Source organism: Camelus dromedarius, chromosome 15 (genome assembly GCF_036321535.1).
Source record: "Camelus dromedarius isolate mCamDro1 chromosome 15, mCamDro1.pat, whole genome shotgun sequence".
Classification (NCBI taxonomy): Eukaryota; Metazoa; Chordata; class Mammalia; order Artiodactyla; family Camelidae; genus Camelus; species Camelus dromedarius.
Genome location: NC_087450.1, coordinates 29,587,389 through 29,608,916, shown reverse-complemented (window position 1 = coordinate 29,608,916; position 21,528 = coordinate 29,587,389). Strand labels below are relative to the sequence as shown.

General features: G+C 37.7%; 1 long non-coding RNA gene and 1 pseudogene across 13 annotated transcripts in view; both read right to left on the bottom strand.

Moving 5' to 3' along the window:
- The window catches only part of LOC105092355 (uncharacterized), a 286,171-nt gene that overhangs the window by 24,193 nt on the left and 240,450 nt on the right, over positions 1-21,528 (bottom strand). The gene's annotated exons all lie outside the window — the stretch shown is intronic.
- On the bottom strand, positions 15,894-16,512 carry LOC105092376 (small ribosomal subunit protein uS15-like; annotated as a pseudogene).

The window sequence follows — 21,528 nt, the reverse complement described above, 5'->3', positions numbered from 1 at the left end:
TATAAATTTTTATCATTTTCAATGATTCCATTTTCCTAAACATATTTATAAGATCTGCTGAGAGGCATGTGGCTTCTTTAGTTTTCTCAACAAATCTAATCTCACATACTCCCACCCTTCCAATTAAAGTTATCTCAGCCTCCTCCAGATTAAATAGTCTCTTGTGGTTTAACAGTCTATTTTGATGTAAAACGCTATCAGGTAAATATTCATTAATTCAAAGCTCAATTCCCTAACAAGGCTGGTTCTCTCCTATCTTCTTCCTTGCCAAGATGGCATCTATGCATGGGATACTCACCCATCCTCATGGCAATGGGTGGGGTCTGGTTTCCACTGCAGGGCAGCTGATCTGGTAGAGGTACACTAGCTGCTCCTCAGCTAATGCTCGGCTAATTTTTGCATTCCCCTGGAGGGGTCCCTTCTACATCACAGTGGAGCCAAGATGGGTTTGAGATTGCCGTTCTGCCTCATCTATCTAGTCACTGTTGTCCTGCTATTGCTCAACCTCTGACCCATACTAGCGTGGGATCTCCCTGAGCTGCAGTCTCCTCCTAGGTTTCTTTTGCGGGGCAGGGCAAAGGCTCCTTTGCCTTTCACTTACCGCTCAATCTGTCTAACATGCTTTCCCCTCCAGGAATTCAGTCCAGAGAGTAGAGGTCAGAATACACCTGTATGACTGTCTACTTCCCCTTCCCTTAGTTTCTTCTTTTTTCCCATAATCCTCTGAGCCAAAGTCTCCCCATACCTAACCCCCCACCCCCTCAAGCATACTTCCCTCATTCTGAGAGTTTTTCACTCCTGGCTTTTAGTAAAACTCTTATGATTTAGTAAACTGGCTCTCTCTCTTGTGTGAATGAGAAATAAAATCATTAAAAAATCTTTTTCTGTTTTCAAAGTTCAGCTTTCAAAACTCTTAATGTCTGATCAAAAAATCTTATTTTAGAGGTAAAAACTGAACATTGACTTTTTCTACACTTTTTGCCTTCTTACTGTAAGAATGCTAATGATTTATGGAAAAGGATACTTCATACAGAATGAAGAGTGGTGACATACAAGGAAGTGCAAAAGAGTGCATAGAAAAATAAAGTGAAAAAATATACACCAAAATGTTAACAGTGACCCTCTTTGGGTGGTGGTTTTTCAAATTATTTTATTCTTTATGTCCTCTTGTATTTTCAGAATTTTAAATAGTGCATATGTATTGTTTTTGTAAACAGAAAAACCAATAAAAAAATTTCCATTGGCATAGGGGAGCGGTTAAACAGCAGAGAACTATACAGATAGTAAATATCTCAAGACTATGCCCCAAATTAACTGTCAAATAAGTGATTTAGTCATAATTGTGATGAATCTTTACTGAGTCACATCTTTTCTTTTCTTCTTTTTTTAAATTGAGATATAGTTCACATACCATAAAATTCACTCTTTTAAAGTGTACAACTCAGAGGTTTTAGTATATTCACAAAGCTGTACAACCATCACCACTACCTAATTCCAAAGACATTTTTTTCACCCCAAAAAGAACCTCCATACCTATTAGCAGTCACTCCCCATTACCCCTTCCCTCAGCCCCTGGCAACCACTAATCTACTATCTGTTTCTATGGATTTGCCAATTAACATTTCATGTAAATAGAATCATACATAATGTGGCCTTTTGTATTTGGTTTCTTTCACTTCGCACAATGTTTTCAAGGTTCACCCATGATGAGTCATATTTTTCTTGATCTCCTTTTCTGAAAATCTTTTCCCTCAGTGCTGCAATAATACTCATACTGGTCCCCCAAACTTTGCTAAACGGTCCATACGATGCAAAAAAATCAGACTACCTCTTGTTCCAAAGTTGCATTACCTGCTCTATGGATAGACTCAATGGATTAGAAAATTTTTATTAATCACAATTAACCATTAAAAATTATTTTTGACTTTGGAATATATTTTACTATGGGAGTGGAGTTGGGGCAGAGGGAAGCAGGGATAAGGTTAGGCTCAGTGACTTATCTTCTTTGGAGTCTAAGGTTGATTATTATTAAAAGCTTGTAGGGAAAGTAGCCCAAGTGTATGTAATGATTGCAACCAGATTGGACTCTATATTTTATAGTGGATAACAAACTTTCTCAGATAGACATTAACAATATTGGATAGAGAACATGCGTATTCTCTTGAATCTTTCTCATTTCATCATATTTGTTAGTACTCCAAGGCATTGGTCATGTCTTCACGTAGGAATAAAGGCCAAGACTGGGATCCCCAGTCCTGAAGTTTCCTGTAATCTCACAGGATAAAAACACAAGGGTCACTCTAAGTTAGTAAACTTTAATCTTTTGGCAGGGCGGGTATCACAGATTTAGTCCTTTGAATCTCTGGTAAGAGTTATAGACCCTTCTCTGAAAAATGTTACTTACAATTTCTAAGGATGTGTGAGTCCCTTGGACCATCCAAGGTCTCCAGTGTCTTAGATCAGGCTCCTATCACAAAATACCATAAACTGGGTGGCTTAAACAACAAACATTTATTTCTCATAGTTCTAAAGGCTGGGAAGTTCAAGGTCAAGGTATGGCAGATTTGGTGTCTGATAAAGGCCTTCTTCCTATTTTGCAGATGGACACCATCTTTCTGTGTCACATTGGGAGAAGAAAGCTCTCTTGTGTCTCTTCTTATAAGGTGACTAATCTCACCTTGAGGGCTCCACTCTCAGGACCTAATCTAATTCTAATTACCTCCCAATGCTCCACCTCCAAATACCATCACACTAGGGATTAGGGCTGAAACATATGCATTTTGGAGGGACACATTTACTCCATGCCACAGAGATAGTCCCCAGATTGAGAATACCTGCTCTAGGAAAATTCCCATCTTTACTATCCACTAGGATTTCAGTCCTGAGGTCCCAATCTTGCCTCCTGTTCTGATGAACTGGGTGGGACAGAAAAGCTGCTGAAGACTTTTTGGCTCTATAGAGAAGTCTATATAACTCCTCCCAAATCCTACTCTAGGAGCAGAAGGCACCCCAGGTGCCTGCTTGAGATACAGCATCCAGATGAGGTAAAGAGGAAGAAGTGAGTGAATAACAAGGAGGATGAGGATTTTGACATTACCTCCTTATATGGTCCCTGCATTATGTTGTACATGTATTTTTGATTTCATCCTTGCTCCTCATCATAGCTTCTATCCCTTGGGAATGGAAGTAAGGTGAGAAAAAACATTAGCTCCTCAGCATGGGTTGCAGAAAGGCTCTTGGTAAGCAGTGGATGGCTCCAACCAGATTCATGAATAAACTGAGGGCAGATTCAGGGTCAGCAAGAAGGAAGTGACTCTGAGGACAGGAGGAAACATCTGGAAGACATGGACTTGAACTTGACCAGCAGATATTTCTCAATGGACAGCTCAAGTCTTTGAATTCTTTTTGTTTCACGGTCTGGCATAGCTCAATTTGGTTAACCTTTAAAGCATTATATAAGTTGAGTATTTGTGTGGTGTTGTTGAGGGAGGAGATGAGGGCATTTTCACAAATTAAAAAAAGAGGAAGTACTCTGTTTTCTTAGTGACTGCTTTGGTTTGTCCTATTTATACATAGTCGTCTTCTGCCTTGCTTTGGCTTGGCTCCTAGGAGTGGCTGGGTGAGTTTATTATCCCATCTCCTTGGTAATCAAGTTGAAAGATTCCTTTTTCATTCTAGCTCAGAGAAGAATATGCAGGTCCATGTCATCTGCAGGAGGCTCAGTCTGGGACCAAATCACCAACTGACCCTGTTGTGGTTATTAAGTCATGGGTGAAGCATGAGCAAGACATAAAAGGATTGAAAATGTCTAATGGGCTTTGATATCAAAAGGTGCTATTTTAAACTACCAGATATTATTTTTTAATATAAATAAATACGGTATGATGGTTCCTATCAATATAAAATCTCTGTTTAATTAATCTCCAAGAGGAGTTGTAAAGGAAGCTACATCTTGTTAAGTTTGATGATTTTTCTTCAGTCCTCACACTACTTGACCCATCAGTAGTACCTGGCACAGTTTACCTTTACCATCTTCTTGAAATACTTTTTGTAATTGACTTTGAGGATGTGTCACTTGTCTGGCTTCCTCCTATTTCAGAGACTGTTCCTTTTCTATTTCCTTTATGGTTTTACCTCATTTTCCCAAGTCTAAACACTTGGTATACCTGTTAAAAACTTGGTACCCAGTCCCTACCCCAAGAAATTCTCATTCTATTGGTCTGGGTTGGAGTCTAGGTTTTTTTTTTTTTTAATATGGTTAAGATGATGAATTTTATGTTATGTACACTTCACCACAATTAAAACAATTAAAAAAAAAAACTCCTTAAGTGATTCTTATTAGCAGCCAGGACAGAAATTTCTGACTTATCTTGTAAAATGCTCAAATTTGTATTTCTAGCCTATACCTCTCCCATGAATGTTAGAATTGTCTATTCCACTAACAGCTTGGCATCTCTCCTTGGATGTCAGATAGGTTTCTCAAACTTAACTGGACCAAAAGCAAATTTATGATTCCCCTGCCCTATACTTGCTCCTCCCACAATCCTTGGAGTCATTGTTGATGCTTCTCTTCCTCTCACATTCCCTACCCTAACTACTAGCAAATCCTGCTGTCTGTGTCTTCAAAACATATTCAGTATCTGATGATTTTTCATCACCTCCACTACTACTAATCTGGCCCAAGTTACCATCATCTCCCACCTGGATTACTGTGGTGGCCTCCTAATTGGTCTATCTGCCTCTATCCTTGCCCTTAAGCAGTCTTTGTAAAATTTAAAACAGATAATGTTATTCCTCTGTGTCCTATGCTCTGATTGACTTCTCTGCTCATTTAGAACAAAACTCAAAGTCCTTAAAATATCTCACAAAGCCTATACAGTCTGCCCTTCAACCTTCATCTCTCTCATCTCTTACCATGTTCTGTCTTCTCTCTGTGCTGCAGTCACCCTGGCCACCATGCCTTGACTAGCATGCTTCCATCTCAAGGCCTTTGCTCTTCCTGTAGCCTGTAAGGTTACAAGTGGTTAACTTGTTCAAGATCATACAACTAGTAAGTGGCAATGCTGGGACTCCAACCCATCTCTGGTTCTAAATCCAATGCTTTTATTGTTGTACCATGCTTTTAGCCTTTCTACAGCAAACAGTATTCCTTTAGTCATTCAACAAGTGCTATTCTAGGATAATATTCTAAGGATATAGTAGCCAACAAGACAAAGCCCCTAACTTTGTGGAGCTCATATTCTAACTGGAGGAGATAAAAAATAAAAACATTCAACCTGTAGTATGTAAGATGGTGTTAAATGCTGTGGAGAAAAATAAAGCAAGACAAGAGAGATAAGAAATGCAGGGCAGGTGCTGTTATTTTAAGAATTATTGGCAGTCAGGAAGGCCTTACAATAAAGAACATCTGAGTAGAGACCTGAGCAAAGGAGGAAGTGTGGGAATAAGCCATAGGAATAGAAAAAGGGAAAGATTCAAGTTTGAGGGAAGCCAAAGGAATTTCCATTTCCTTTTGATTTAAATTATTTTTAATGTAACAGTTAACATCCTGAAATATTTCAAAACAACTATGCTCACCTGTGTTTTGAATATTTTTGGAAGTGGTATGAAAGGATTGCCTTTGCCCAGACATGCTTGTGACTCAGCAATTGGAACTAGCTTGCAACTTTCAGTTTCACGAAGTCCCTCTCGTCTATAGAGGCATATATTGAATATGGGCTCTGGAGTCAGATCATACGTACGAAAACCCTAGCTTTACTATATGTACTGTTTGTATAATCTAGGACAATTCACTACCCTATTCTAAGCCCCGGTTCCCAAATCTGCAAAGTGAGGGTGATCAGAACAGGTGAATTTTCAACCAAAATACACCAATGTTTTGTGTGTTCTGATTGGTTGGCCATATCAGTTGTTAATTATTTTCAGTATCATCCTTAGATGAGATTATTTACCTCATGGGAGTGTTTGTGATAAGGAAATGAGGTAGGCACTCATTCTTATTTTATTTATTATTATTCCATTTATCATTATTACTATAGCCTAAATCAAGGGTCAGCATACTATGACCTATAGGCCAAACCACATCTTGCATCTTTATAATCTTTGTAAATAAAGTTTTACTGGGACACGGCCATGCCTATTTGTTTATGTATTGTCTATGGCTGTTTTCATGCTACAAAAGTAGAGTTCATTAGTGGAGATGGACTGCTCCTCTCCAGAACAAGTTTGGTGACCCCTGGCCTAAATTGAGATGGAATCCTACTTCAGCTCTCTCGAAATGTGGTCTAAACAACTCTACTTTGTATCACGATAGTAACATTTACAATCAGTTCTTTACAGTCAAGAAAGGAGTTGTGCTTTACCAAACTTCTCAGGACAAGTTGCTAGGGATCTACTTGGAAGTGAAGAAACTTCCCTCCCAATCCCAAGATGAGGGTGTTGAGGATAGGGGTCTCCAATGAGTTCTGAGATCAAATTCCCAGAAATAAAAAGCCACATATGACCCCATGATGTTCAGGTATACAAAGTTATGCACTGGTCTGTCCACTTTCTATTTTCTCCATTCTCTCTAGTCTCCTATCCCAATGTCAGCCTTTTCCTTGCAATACTGGATCAAGGCAGGGGACAGAGGGGTGTATCCAGAGAAGGCAGAGGGAGAAGAGGTTTTCTTTGCTAACTTAGTGGGGCTCAGAGTCGGATTTACTCTTCAAAGAATCTTGATTCTTCAAAAAGTTATTTGAGCCTTAGTTTTAATTTTGCTTCTTTAGAACAAGTAAGTGCTTCAGGAATTTTAGTCTTTTTAAAAAGAGTGAATTTATTTCATCCCCATTTCTTTAAAAAGGGGACATAGTTCCAAGCCCTTGAATAAATCAGGTTTTGTCACCAAGGAAATCAGGCAGTAGTCACAAAATAATAAAGATCAAAAACCAAAAACACCAGAGGCTCAGGCTCCTCTCTATTCCTCTTCAGTTTGATTTGACTCTTGTGGGAATTTGTGTCTCTGGGAAAGCTGAGAGTGTAACTGAATTCTTGGTAATAATCTTGTGTAACTTCAAAACACACAGCAGAGTAAAAGGGAATGGAGTAACAGATGTGATCAATCGATTAATGCTGAGTGAATACCTACTATGCCAAAGCATTGTGTTCTTCTAGGTATTTTTTATAGGCTCAAAGAGTTTCTGAACCTACATGTAAAGCTGTATGACTCTGTGTCCATAATTCAGCTTTTAAAAAATCATTACTTCAGTGTTCTAAAAAGAGAATCTTGAAAAGTTTCTGAGTTAATTAATATTTATTTGGTTTCAGAAGACCAAGTACATATTTCTCTTATTTAGGATATAATTAACTGAACACTTTTATCCTACTTTGTAGATATTCTTATAGTTTTCCCTGAAAGATCTAATTAGAAATCAGTTGTTTCTTACAGAAGATCAATTGTTTCATAGAAGTTGAGAGTGAGTCAGAGATGAATGAAAACTTCTCTCACATTGGTAGAAGTGGGATGGGTTCTGTCTTTGCCTAGATCACAAGACAGACTAGGTCCAAACACTTGACTTGCTGCACAAAGCCCAGGAAGAGGTGAGCGACTGAGCTACTGGGTCAGGGTGAGGTCTTAACCCAGTCTCTGAAAGCCTTTGGCTCCCTCTGCAGAGCCAGCTTAAGATGACTCCTCAGTCTTGACAGACCCAGAGTGTGTGTTTCCTGCCAGGAGATGCCTCCTTGTCTCCTATTTCCCTGGCCATTCCCCTTTTCAAAATATTTTTTAATCCTTACTCCAACTCTATCCTTACTAAGAAAAAATTCACTTATCTTGCTGGAAAAAAGAAAGGAAGCATAAAACCAAGGTGTGTTTTTGAAGGAGTGTGCACTAGACTGCATTGTGCCTATTTTCTGGTTGCTTCACAAGTTCTGTACCTTCTCCCTGTTCCTCTGTCTCCCTCCTCAGTCTCCCTCAGTGGAGACTGGCTCCCAGCAGAGCATGTAACTTCTTCATGTCAAAGCTAGCCCTGGAGAGAAGGCATTCATGCTGAGGTAACAATTAGTATCAACCTTCACGCTGTAAAGTCATTCACGCTGTAAAGTCATTCACGCTGAGGTAACAATTAGTATCAACCTTTAAGAGTAATTGCCTTTTGTCCCAGGAAAACCTTCTTAATAGGTGAAACTCTGGTATGAACTTTGAGGTTTTAGACGCTAGACAGGGGACTCACCTAAGGGCAGCAGAGCTCCCTCTGCTCTGTTAAAAGTCTAGAAAGGCTGCAGCTTATGGCAGTTAATCTCCAATATGAGATTGTAGGTGAATATATAAACATAATTTAACATAATTTTAAGAAGGAAAAAAATATGTCACCATCTAAACTGGTTTGCTCAAGCTTTTTCAAAAGCTAGAGATTTAGAGTCAAACAGTAGAGCCAAAGGAGATAATCATCTTTTACTCTTTCAGAAGATTTCATCCCTTTTGGCTTTCCTCCAAGGATATCTGATCAGGACATTAAGTGGCTGAAAAGCCAAGGGTTTCAATGTTTCATAACTGCAATCAGCCATATGCATTAATTTTTGGGAAGGACTAAATTATGAAAACTTTTATAGTAAAGCAAGCAGCTCTATGACTCTGTGGGCTTGGCTTTGCTTCTCTTTCTTTCTTTCTTTCTTTCTTTCTTGTGGGAGGAGATGAGAGATTTTGTTTTAGTTAATGTATTTGTTTTTGTTTTTAAAACAATGAAAGAGAAAATGCTTCACTGGCACACAGCAAACTTTCTCATAAAACTCTCTTTGGCCACAGACTAAGTACAACACACACAGCGCCAATAAGGGGTTTAATGGTTTCCCCCTTTTTCTCCTACAGAGGAAAAAAATGAGCACAGGATCAAAATAAAGCTAGAATGAAAACCATATTTCTGCCTCATTAGTTGGACTTTTACTCTGCCTCTTAATAATCGCTACAAGGGTTTGGTTTTGTCAAAAAGAAAACAAATAACCAAACTACCTTCTTTTCCTTATGCTTCCAGAAGAGATAATAAACACAGGGAAATCTGTGAGCTAAGCTGCCATTGGTACGTTAGTCAGGCATATTTACAAACTTCATTGATTTGGCCAGTAGCTCCCAGACTGCCTCCTGAGAGCCACAGGGCTGAGCCACAGTCCTTATAAAAACAGGGCTATGGCCCTGCCCAGCAGGCTTTTGGTTACAAGTGCTGATCACTTTTGGAGCAGGGTGATCCTGGCTGGCCAACAGCTTCAGCTCCAGCTCTTGGAGCTTAGACCCTCTAAGGCCTCTTTACACTAACACAGCAATCTTCTCTGTTGAATGGGTCAACAACGCAGAGAGATCAGATGAGTAGGAGGGACCTTTTTTTTTTTTTTTAACAGAGTAACTGACCCATGAGGATGGGATTCAGGGGAGGAGGCTATGCTTTCTCAGAATTCTCATTTTCCTAATTTTAAGATCCTCCCTTGTCCTCTCTGAGCCTCATCTTCCTACTCTAGAAAGTAAAGGGAACTACGGATTATTTTATAGAAGAAGATACTTATTTTCATGTAGTCACACATGCTCCATCTTTTAAATTATAAACATTACATTTGAACTTCATGGGGATTGGGGAAAAACTTTGTAAGCATAAAAATAGTGTCGGGGGAATGACAGAACAACAATAGACTTCAGTTTGTAAGAATTTAATACTTCTTTATGACAAGAGACGCTATGAATAGTATCAAAAGTCAAAAGACAAATGGGAAGATCTTAATAATATATATAACAGGGAAGTATTAAAATGCTTCACTAGTAAGGAATTCTTGCATAGCAATAAAGAAAATTCCCTAATATCACATTATGAAAGTAGGCAAACAAGGCAATCTTGAAAACAAGCTGAAGACGTTAAACTATCAGATATTCTCATAATTAAGCCATTGTGATATTGTCTCAAGAATACACAAACCAATCAACTGATGGAACAGAATGGAGAAATAGAACCACATATGCATGGTCACATGATTTATGACAAAGACAATACATAATGTAAGGCAGAGGGTAAAAGATGGTCTTTCCATGAAATGGTGCTGGGTGAATTGACTATATGTATGGAATAAAATGTTTCTGAACCTTACTTCACACCATACGCAAAAATCAATTCCAAATGGATTACAGATCTAAATATGAAAGAGAAAAAAATAAAACTTTCAGAGGAAAACATAGGACATCTTCATGATCTTGAAATGGGCAAAAATTATTTAAGCTGTCACAAAAAGCATTGACCATTGAAGAAAAGTATTGATAAATTGACCATATTAAAATTAAAAACTTCTGCCCATCCAAAGATACCATTGAGAGAGTAAAAAGAGAACCCACAGAGTGGGAAAAGATATTTGCATGCATATATACAACCTAGTGGAAAACAGAGCAAAAATTTGAACAGACACTTCTCAAAAGAACATATCTACATGGTTAATAAACATATAAAAGGCCCTCACTATTAGTCACTAAGAAAATTCAAATAAAAACCACAATGAGATACTATTATAGATCCACCAGAATGGCTACAATTAAAAAGACTAACAATGCTAAATATTGGCAAGGATATGAAGCAACTGTAACTCTCATACCTGATGGGATATAAATTAATTATGACCACTTTGGAAAAAAATTTAACAATATCCATTAAAGCTAAATATATGTATACTCAGCAATTCTACTCCTAGGTAACTATCTACAGAAAAGTGGACATGCATTTTCCAAAAGACATGTCATAGCAGCACTATTCATAATAATAACAAATGAGAAAATGCCCAAATGCTCATCAATGGATAAACTGTGGTATAGTCACACAATGGAACTCTAATAACAGCAAGGAGAAGAAACAATCTACAACTATAAGCAACAACAGGAATGAATCTCACAAACATGTACTGTGGGAAAGAAGCCAGACACAAAAGAGTACGCACCTTGTGATTCCATTCATACAAAGTACAAAAACAGGTGAAAATAATCTTTTTGTTACTGTGCTAGTAAGAGTATAAAAACCACTCTGAAAGGTGTTTTGGCAAAATAGCATGGATCAAGAGTCAAAAAATTTCATGCCCCAACAAGGACCTACTGTATAGCACAGGGAACTACATTCAATTTCTTGTAATAACATACAACAGAAAATAATCTGAAAAGAAAAAATATATATGTATGTATATGTATAACAGAATCACTTTGATGTACACTTAAAACTAACATTATAAATCAACTACACTATAAAGAAAATTTTTTAAGTAATAAAAATTTCATACCCTTTGACTGCCTAAACTCTATCCTAAGGAAAGAATTATAGATGCTCATATAGATTTACATTAAAAGATATTCATGCTAGAGTTCTTGTAGTAATAAAAAGTTAGAAACTGATAAATACCTGTAATAGATAATTAAATAACTTTGATATATCTGTATTGATGAACTATTATGCAGCCACTAAATATCATGCTTTTGAAGAATATTTAATAGCCATGATTTAATGAAAGGTAAAAAAAATGTAGAATAGAGAACTATTTATACAATGCAGCCCCAATTTTATTACATACGTACTCACATGCAAATATACATACATACATATGTAAAAGAAGGAAAGAAACATACAACAAGGTCAACAAAGGTCACTGCTATGAAGTGGAATTTCAGAGCATTCACATTTTCTTCTTTTCAGGTTTTTCTATGTTAGTCCCTATGGCTAACATGGGTCTGTCTTAGCCTTGAACCTATCACTAAATAGGACTCAATACCTGTTTTGTTCCCCAGGAGGATTCTATTAGTACCAAGTGTTGATTCTAACTAAAGGTTGTATAAGAAAGACAGAGGAGAGTTTCATATGGTGCAGCACTTTATATATTCCCCTTAGGTGTGCCTTGTGATGGCTAATTTTATGTGTCAACCTGACTGAGCCATGGGATGCCCAGATATTCTGTTAACATTATTTCTAGGCATGTCTGTGAGGGAGTTTCCAGAAAAGATTAGCATTTGAATCCCTAGACTCAATAAAGCAGATTGCCCTCCCCAATTACATACTTTGTTGACGGTCCGAGTAGAACAGAAAGGTGAAGGAAGGGAGAATTTGCTGTCTCTGCCTGACAACTTGAGCTGGACATCGTTACTCTCCTGCCCTGGGACTGGAACTTACTCCATTGGCTTCCTGGTTCTCAGGCCTTCGAATTTGTACTACGTATGTCATCAGTACTCCTGGTTCTCAGGCCTTTTTACTTGGACTAGAACTACATCACTAGCTTTCCTGGGTCTCCAGTTCGCAGATGGTGAAGAGGACTTCTCAGCCTCCAAAACTGTGTGAGGCAATTCCTCCTAATAAGTAAGTTCTCTCTCTAAATATATATTGGCTCTTATTTTCTGGAGAACCCTGACTAATATATGCCTTATCTCTCCCTTCTCTCCAGCTACAAGCCAAAGAAGGTTTTCTTTTTGTTGCCCTTCCCTCGGGAGCACCTAGACAGGCTTGTACCTAGACAGGCTGGTTTCTGGCTTCCTTGATTCCAGATCTTCCCCACCCTAGGTCTCCAAACTCCTCTCCCTTCCTTATACAGAAAAATTTGCTTCTTCAAATATGCATACATCCACAACCCACTCAGAAAAACCAACCAAAGCTCTTGCCAATTTCCAAATTTTCTACAATAAGTTCATGTTACTTTCAGAATCAAAAAATTCTGAAATACTCATAGCAACTCAGTAGAGGGAAATTTTTCTTCAGGCAGCAGCTGTATTCATGAAAACATGTAATCTGCAAAACCAATCTGATTGGTTAAGATTAGCCTTAGGGACAGAAATTCCTCAACCTAAAACGTAAGCATATCAGGTAGACATTTATCTGATACTTTGAATTACCTGTGCAGCAGTTCCCTTTGGTGAGGGCAGAGACTGAAGAATTATTTGTATTACCATTAGCCTTATATAACATAGATCAATAACTAGATGAAGCAGTTAATTGTGGACTGAGAGGAAACAGTGGCATGAACAAACATAACAATTAAGTGGTTTGAAACTCATTTCTGCTTAGGTTTTTTTATTAGCAGCATAATTATCTTCCTAAATTTAGTCACTCTGAACTAGTGCAGGATGCAGTTGTTCACCATCCATTCACCCATTCACCCAGGAAACACATAAACCCTTCTTATGTGCCACACACTATTCTAGGAGCTAGGGTACAGAAGCAAAAAGGTACACAAGGGCTTTCTTTTATGGAGCATTTGGGGGAAGAGAGAATATAGCACGGGGGATATAGATGTATTTTTAAGATAGTGTCATATGTATTTCTATGTTCTCTAAATCTTGCTGCCATGGGACTTTCCACCCATTGTAGCAGTAGGTTTTAGAGCTTCAAGAGAAGAATAGATATCTACTTAAAGAATTAAAAAAAGTCATTACTCAGCTACTTTTCCCCCAGCAAAAAAAAATGTGGTGAAAGCCTGGTGTCATGAGAAGAAAAAAAGACTTTCTAAATCACTTTACACATCAGTGACTAACCTGAAGGACTCAGATCATACCATTTCTTCCATAGTGCAAAGTATACTTCTACCCAAAGCTTGCTGCCTAGGTGAAGAAGCCTAGAGAACATCAGTGCCAGCATGTTGGGAGGTGGAGGAGAGGGCTAGGGGCTGGGAGCTTCAGTGGACTGAGAAGAATGGGGGATAGAATAAAGAGAGATCCAGTAAGTGGGGAACATTAGGACCGAGAAGACATAGTTGCAGTGCTGGGGCTCCAGTTATGGATTCCAGCATATCCACCACAATAGTCAGACAGAACTAGCTCTCTCTCAGTCATCTCCAGTTCAGGAAAGTGTCTGATTCAGTCATTTTATAACCAAGACCACTGGGGAGCCAGAGGACATTGTATGGATCCCAGTAATGACTCCACTGCCATACAGTCATGTAAGTGATACTCCTCCTCTGCAAGCCAGTTCACCATCTCAGAAGGGAATAGAAAGAGGGAAAAAAATATGAAATATTGGACATTCTGTCCCTTAAAGCCTGAACATTTACCAAAAGCACCCTGGCTAGGAGCGATTTGGCCCAAAGGACCTTCCCCTTTCTTGATCTGACCCTGGAAAGGTGGGTTTGGTTGTGTCCATTGTGCTCCTGATGTCCCTTCTATTACCTTTCCCAGGATATGCTCTGTACTCCAAATTTCCTCTCTTTCCACCTGAACTCCATTCTTAAGCAAAATTCTCATTTTCTTTTCTCCCTGATGTCAGTTAAGAATCAAAAGGAAAAAAGTAGTCAACAAAATTATCCAAAATTTTATGACTTCTGAAAAAAATACACAAAATAAAAAAACATATTTTCTAGGTTACACTAGCCACATTTTGGGTACTCAACAGCCATGTGTGGCTGGTGCTCCTGATTGGACTTTGTATATTATAGAACATTTCTACCATGCACAAAATTCTATTGGACAATGCTGATGTAACTGTACACTTACAATGGGTAAGTTTACGGTATGTAAATTATCATTTGGTAAAGAGACAGAACAGTTTAAAGAAGAAAAATTTCAAGGGCAAATATTGATCTTATAAATGAACCAGCTTTTGGTTTCACTGATTTCTCCATTGTTTTCTTGTCTTCAATTTCATTGATTTCTTCTCTAATATCTATATCCATATCTATCTATATAATATATATAGATATATATAATATATACACCTGTACTAAATATATATATATGTATTTGTCTGCTTGCTTTAGGTTTATATTGTTTTTCTTTCTCTGTGTTCTAAATTGAAGGCTTAGATTATTATCTTTAAAATTTCTCAGTTTCTAATATGTGAATTTAATGCTATAAATTTCCCTCTTAGCATTGCTTTCACTGCATCCCAAAGATTTTAATAAGTTGTATTTTCATTTTGTATAAAATATTTAAAACATTTTTGAGATCTATTCTTTAACCAATGTACTATTTAGAGATGTTTAATTTCCAAATATTTTGGTATTTTCACCTAACTTTCTATTATTGATTTCTAGCTTAATTCCACTGTGGTTTGAGGGAATACTTTGTATGATTTCTATTCTTTTAAATTTGTTAATGTGTGTTTTATGGCCCTGAATGTGGTCTATCTTGGTAAATGTCCCATGTAAGCTTGAGAAGAATGTGTATTCTGCTGTTGTTGGATAAAGTGTTCTATAAATGTCAGTTAAGTCTAGTTGATTTATGATGCGGTTCAGTTCAACTATGTTCTTGCTGATTTTCTGCCTATTGGATCTGTCAGTTACTAATAGAGGGGTATTCATATCTCCAACTATAATAGTGGCTTCATCTACTTCTTGCATTCTATCAGTTTTTGCCTCACATATATTAAGATGCTCTGTTGTTAGGAACATACACAGTCAGAATTGTTGTGTTTCCTTGGAGAATTGACCCCTTTACCATTAATAATTTTCCTTGATATTATTGTTATTATGTCAATAATATTATAATTAATATTATATAATTAATATTATTTAAAGACACATACAGATTAAAAGTAAAAGGATAGAGAAAGATATTATCATGGTAGTAGAATAATATTATAATTAATTGGTACTACCATGATAATTTTCCTTGTTCTGAAGACAGCTTTGTCTGAAATTTAATACAGCTACTTTAGATTAATGTTACTATGGTATATCTTTCTCTATCCTTTTACTTTTAATCTGTATATGTCTTTAAAGTGGGCTTCTTATAGATAGACAACATGTGATTTTTAATCCACCCTCTCAGTCTCTGTCTTTTAATTGGTATGTTTAGACCATTCACATTTAAAATGATTACTGGAATAATTGGATTAATATCCTCCACATTTGCAACTGTCTTCTAGTCATTGTATTCATTCCTTTTTTCTTATCTTCACCTCTTTTTCTGCCTTCTCTGTTTTCTTTTCCTAGTTAAACAATAATTTTATTGCTTGAGTACATAGACAAATTTGTGCAACCAGGGCAGAGGCTGTGGATGACTAGTAGTCCTAGCTGGGGCGGAGAAGGAAGGACGGATTTGGTCTTATAGTATTGAGACAACCAGTGAATGCAACTCTCAATCAGGATCAGATGGAACTTAGCATCTTTATCCTTTCTGTTCCACTGAAGATGCTTTTAAACTGCAACAGCTTTCTTAATTAAATGATAAAGATCTTTAGGAGGATCAAGAGGAAGTCCTTTGGACTTAAGAATTCTCAAGATTTTATTGCCTGTTACAAAACAAACTCATGCAACGCCATGTGAGTCTCTAGGGACCACAGTGAGCCAGACTCTTCTTGGCCAGTCTGTATACCTGCCCCTTCATGTCATCAGAAGTCAGCTTCAGCCAGGTGGGGATGCTGTGGTGGTAGGGCAGAGGCAACTGGGACAGGCCTTTCCCAGAAGTGTGTATGAGACCCATGAGGGCAACCGTCAGGCAGCCGAAAAGAGAGCAAGGTTGGGAGTGCAGGAAGCAACTCTGCACACAGGAAGTGACCCCACACGTCCCTGCTTCCTCACATCTTGCCTTCTCTGTTTTTAATTGAGCATTTTATATTATTCAATTTTCTCTTAACACAGTAATTACACCTCTTAAAAATTTTTAAAAATGTTTTGCCCTAGGGTTTGCAGTATACATTTACAACTTGGAAAGTCTATTTTAAGTCTGTTTATTTTACTGCTTCATAGGTAGGACAAGTACCTTATAACAGAATATTTTCAATTTTTCCCTCTAGTCCCTTCAAATATTGCTACTAATCTCACTGATTCATAAGCTATAATCAGCCAATACATTATTGCTATTGTTATTTTTTAACAAGCAGTTATCTATTAGATCAATTAAGAATAACACAAATATAAGATTTTATTTTTCCTTAGTAGTTTATTCTCTAATAATCTTCTTTAGTAAAATATAGATCTGAGTTTTGATCTGTATGTTCTATAGTTTTATATTTATGGCCTATATACTCTTCTCTCTGAAGAGATTCTTTCAACATTTCTTGCAAGGGAAGGACTACTGGTGACAAATACCCTCACTTTTGTTTGTCTGAAAAAGCCTTTATTTCTCCTTCACTTTTGAAGGATAATTTCACTGAATACGGCATTCTAGTTCAGTGGTTTTTTTCATTCAGCACTTTAAATATTTCACTCTATTCTCCTTTTGATTACATCATTTCCAAGGAGAAGTCTGATATAATTCTTATTTATGTTCCTCTATAATTAAGGTGGTTTTTTTTTCCTCTGTCTTCTTTCAGGAGTTTTGCCTTCTAAAGGCAAGTATCAGACAGATTTGTTTAAACAAAAATAATAAAATGTTATATGATCAAGAAAGACAAAGTGAAGTGAATGCCACAAACTATGATAAAGACAAAGGACAGGGGTCTGACAGAGTAGGAGGCTGCATGGTAGGGAAGGTGCCCAGGAGCTGCCAGGACAATAGGCATTGCTGGTTGGGCTTGGGCAGGCCCATGAAGAGCTATGGCCTAGCATGCTCTTGTGACCATGGCATTTGATAATGTGATCCTATATTTTTTAGAGCAAGAGTGGAGATCTTGGAGCGATGACAGAGGGAAATGTATCAGCATGAAAAGAAGACCTATTATGAGACCCTTGATTCTCTGGGTTGTGTTTTTTCCAAGCCTGATTTGATCATCTGGATGGAACAAAAGAGAATGTTATTAATCAAAGACCAGGGGAAAAATTAAAAAATTAAAAAAGACAAAGGACAAACTGGAAAAATACTTGCAAAGGTGGACAAAGGTTTAATAGTCTTAATAGATGAAGAGCTTTTACTAGAAAATAAGATAAAGGTAAATATTGTAAAAGGAAAATAGACAAAGAGTATGAAAAGGAAACTCAGAAAAAGAAGAAATTGAAATGGCAAATAAACATATATAGCAAAAAAATCTTTGGTAGCTGAAAATGAAATTAATTCACGAAGGGGACATTTTTAACCTTTCAGATTAGCAATGATTTGAAAAAGTTTGTTGCATATGGAGAAATGGTACTGTCATAATCGGTTGATAGTATGTATATTGTTACATTTCTGGAGGATAATTCAGCAAATTTTATTAAATTCCTTCAAAACATCGATTTCTTTTGGTTTGGCAATTTCACTTACAGGAATTTATCCTCAGGAAATAATTGGGCAAATATACAAAGATGTATGTATAAAGATGTTTACTATGGTAGTGTTTATAAGAGTGGAAAATTGGCAACATCCCAACTATTCAAAAGTGTTTTTTAAAGTTGCTTTTAAAAAGTAAAAGACTGAGAAATCAGAGACAAGAGAGGAAAAAATAGTTTGAAATAGGCATGCAATCCTCAGAATAAAGACTTGTCTTCCTAAGTGGCAGCACCCTTCACAGAGAATATAAGAAGCAGAATGCAATGTGACATCCTATATACATATGACACCCTCACCTCTCCAAAGACTCAGAAGTTTGCATTTCTGACAAAATGAGCCCTAGCTCCTTGGTTCTGCAAAGCAAACATTACCCTCTCCCCTTTTTAAAATAGCGTTACTCATTATTCCCTTTGATGACTGGAAATATACCTCCTTCATTGAAAAGCATTTGGTTGAGATAGTGGGAGAGGGTCCCCAGGTGCATCAGTCTGACCCTGGGAAAGTTGATAACAGCAGAAAGTTACTTCTCTGGGCATGGATGGGAATCAGGGAGTGGAAATCAGAATATAGAGTAGGTACTCAATAAATAAGACCTCAGCATGCCCAGTTCCATCCTGGCTCCCTTATAAATGGAACTGACTATCTACAAAAATAGAGGATAGAAATTCAGGGCCTATATAGCTATAAGCCTATATATCTGCAATTTGTCCATATCACTTCTCATTTTATACTGACTTTGCTACTCATAGCTGTCATGTTTCCAAATCCTCTCACCTTCACTTAGCTGCAGACTTAGGCTCCTGGGTCTCTCCTGGCATCTTCAGATGCCAGTAGCTATGAAGACTCTTTTCAGGTAAGACATTCCAGCCCGGCTGGATCACTGGCCTCCTGGCATTCCCTCTCCAGCACTGACCTGGGAAACTAGATTGCGTCACTCCCATATTTCTCTCTAATCTTGGAGGTGCCAAATATCCTGCCCCATTTCTCCTCCACCTCAGGATAGAGGTATCAGAAACAAAGGATGTACATTTATTAGGTCAAAGAATGTTAGAGTTAGAAGGGATGGTATTACCATTTAGCTAAATTTACCTCATTTACAGTGAAATGATTTGCTCATGGTCACACAGCTAATTCCAGTGCAACATGGTACCTGGGTGCCAAGGTAGTTCTTTATATTTAATTTATTAAAAAAGTTTTTACCAGTTCCCAAGATTCCATAAGAATACGACATTCTATTTGATCTATAAGTACACCCAGATGTGCTCAACCTAAATGGAAATGGACCACAGGTCTAGTTCAGGCCTTTGTTCCTCCCACAAGAAGGATGGAAATGTCCCATTTCTTTTTCAAAGCTCTCTGCTACATGCTTGTTTGACCCTCCTTTTAAGGAGAATGAAGCAGTAGGGTCCTACCTTGGAAGCTGATGTCCAGGATGGCCAGGAACAGAGAAAGGCAGAACGAAGTACAGAAGCATTTCTGAGAGAATGCTCACGGTCTAGCCAGCAGAAACCCCATCTCTCTGTGAAAGGGAGGCAGAACCCAAAGGTGAAAGGCCAAGGAACTATAGGAACAGACTGTGGTTGTTGGGGCTGCAGGCTGTGCAGAAGAGGGTTGTGGCAGATGTAAAAGGGGAACTGAGGTGAGAGGAGCTAGGGTGTAGTTGGTGAATGGGTGAATATGGCTGGAGTACAAACTCCTTCATAGATGCTGACTGAAGGTGTAGAGGGGAGCTGACCCAATTAAAATCTACAAAGAGGGAGATGTAGAAAACCACCTAGTTGTGAACCTCCCACCTGCAGTCAGAGAACACAGCAAGACCTGATGACCCAATTGAATGTCTCAAAGAGTCTAATTTTGCAGACAGTTATATAAAGGCTTTAGACAGTGAAAACATTATCCAGACTACTTCTTCCCAGTACTGTCCAAGCCACAATGCCCTAGAGAGATGTAGGCACAAGTTCCCCCGTAATCCCTAAAGCATTGAACATCTTACCATTCTTTCTGACTCAACCATGGAAAATTGGTCTCATTATTTTTCCTGAAACCAGAGTCCCTAAATGTCTGTACCACCAGTGTTAATTCACCCTACTCAAACTCCTAGAGTTAGTTTTGACTCTCTCTTTTTTCATTCATTCATTCAGTAAATATTATTGAGCCCTTACTATATGAGGTACACTATGCAAAGTTTGGGGATATTGAGTTATTAATAAAGTAGGCTGATATTTGAGAAATGCAAATCAAAACTACAATGAAGTATTATCACCTCATACCAGTCAGAATGGCCACCATTCAAAAGTCCACAAATGATAAATGCTGGAGAGGCTGTGGAGAAAAGGGAACCCTCCTACACTGCTGGTGGGAATGCAGTTTGGTGCAGCCATTGTGGAAAACAGTATGGAGATTCCTCAAAGGACTTAAAGTATGACCCAGCAATCCCACTCCTGGACTTACATCCAGAAGGAACCATTATTTAAAAAGACACCTGCACCCCAATGTTCATAGCAGCACTATTTACAGAAGCCAAGACATGGAAACAACCTAAATGTCCATCGACAGATGACTGGATAAAGAAGTGGCGGTATATTTATACAATGGAATACTATTCAACTATAGAAAACGACAACATAATGCCATTTGCAGCAACATGGATATCCCTGGAGAATGTCATTCTAAACGAAGTAAGCCAGAAAGAGAAAGAAAAATACCATATGATATCACTCATATGTGGAATCTAAAAAAAAGAAGAAGAAGAAGACAAATGAAATTAAATATAAGACAGAAACAGACTCACAGACATAGAATACAAACTTGTGGTTACCAGGGGTGAGGTGGGTGGGAAGGGACAGGCTGGGAGTTCGAGATCTGTAGATACTGACAGGTACATATAGAATAGATAAACAAGTTTATACTATATAGCACAGGGAAATATATTCAAGACCTTGTAGTAGCTCATAGTGAAAAAGAATATAAAAATGTATATACGCATATTCATGTATGACTGAAAAATTGTGTTGTACACTAGAAATTGACACAACATTGTAAACTGACTATAACTCAATAAAAATAATTATTAAAAAATAGTCTGATATTTGCCTCATGGGTTGTAGAGTCAGGCACTCACCAAACCTTCATAATGATAGTCATATTGATTCTTTTCTTTCTGCCACCATTCCACTTCAGTGTTGCAACACCCTATACCAGAGCTTTACCAGAAATCTCCTGTCTGTCTCCCTGCTGGCATTATTTCCCGCACTCTAATCTGTCCTATATTCCCCCAATTCCTAAATATGATAGAGCATCAGAAACACATGAGGTTTATAAATAAAGATTCCTGGAACCTAGCCCAAATCTACTGAATGAGAAAGGTGGTAGATCCCAAGAATCACTATATTTTTTAAAGCTAACTATGATTTTGATGCACAGCCAGGTTTGGGAAC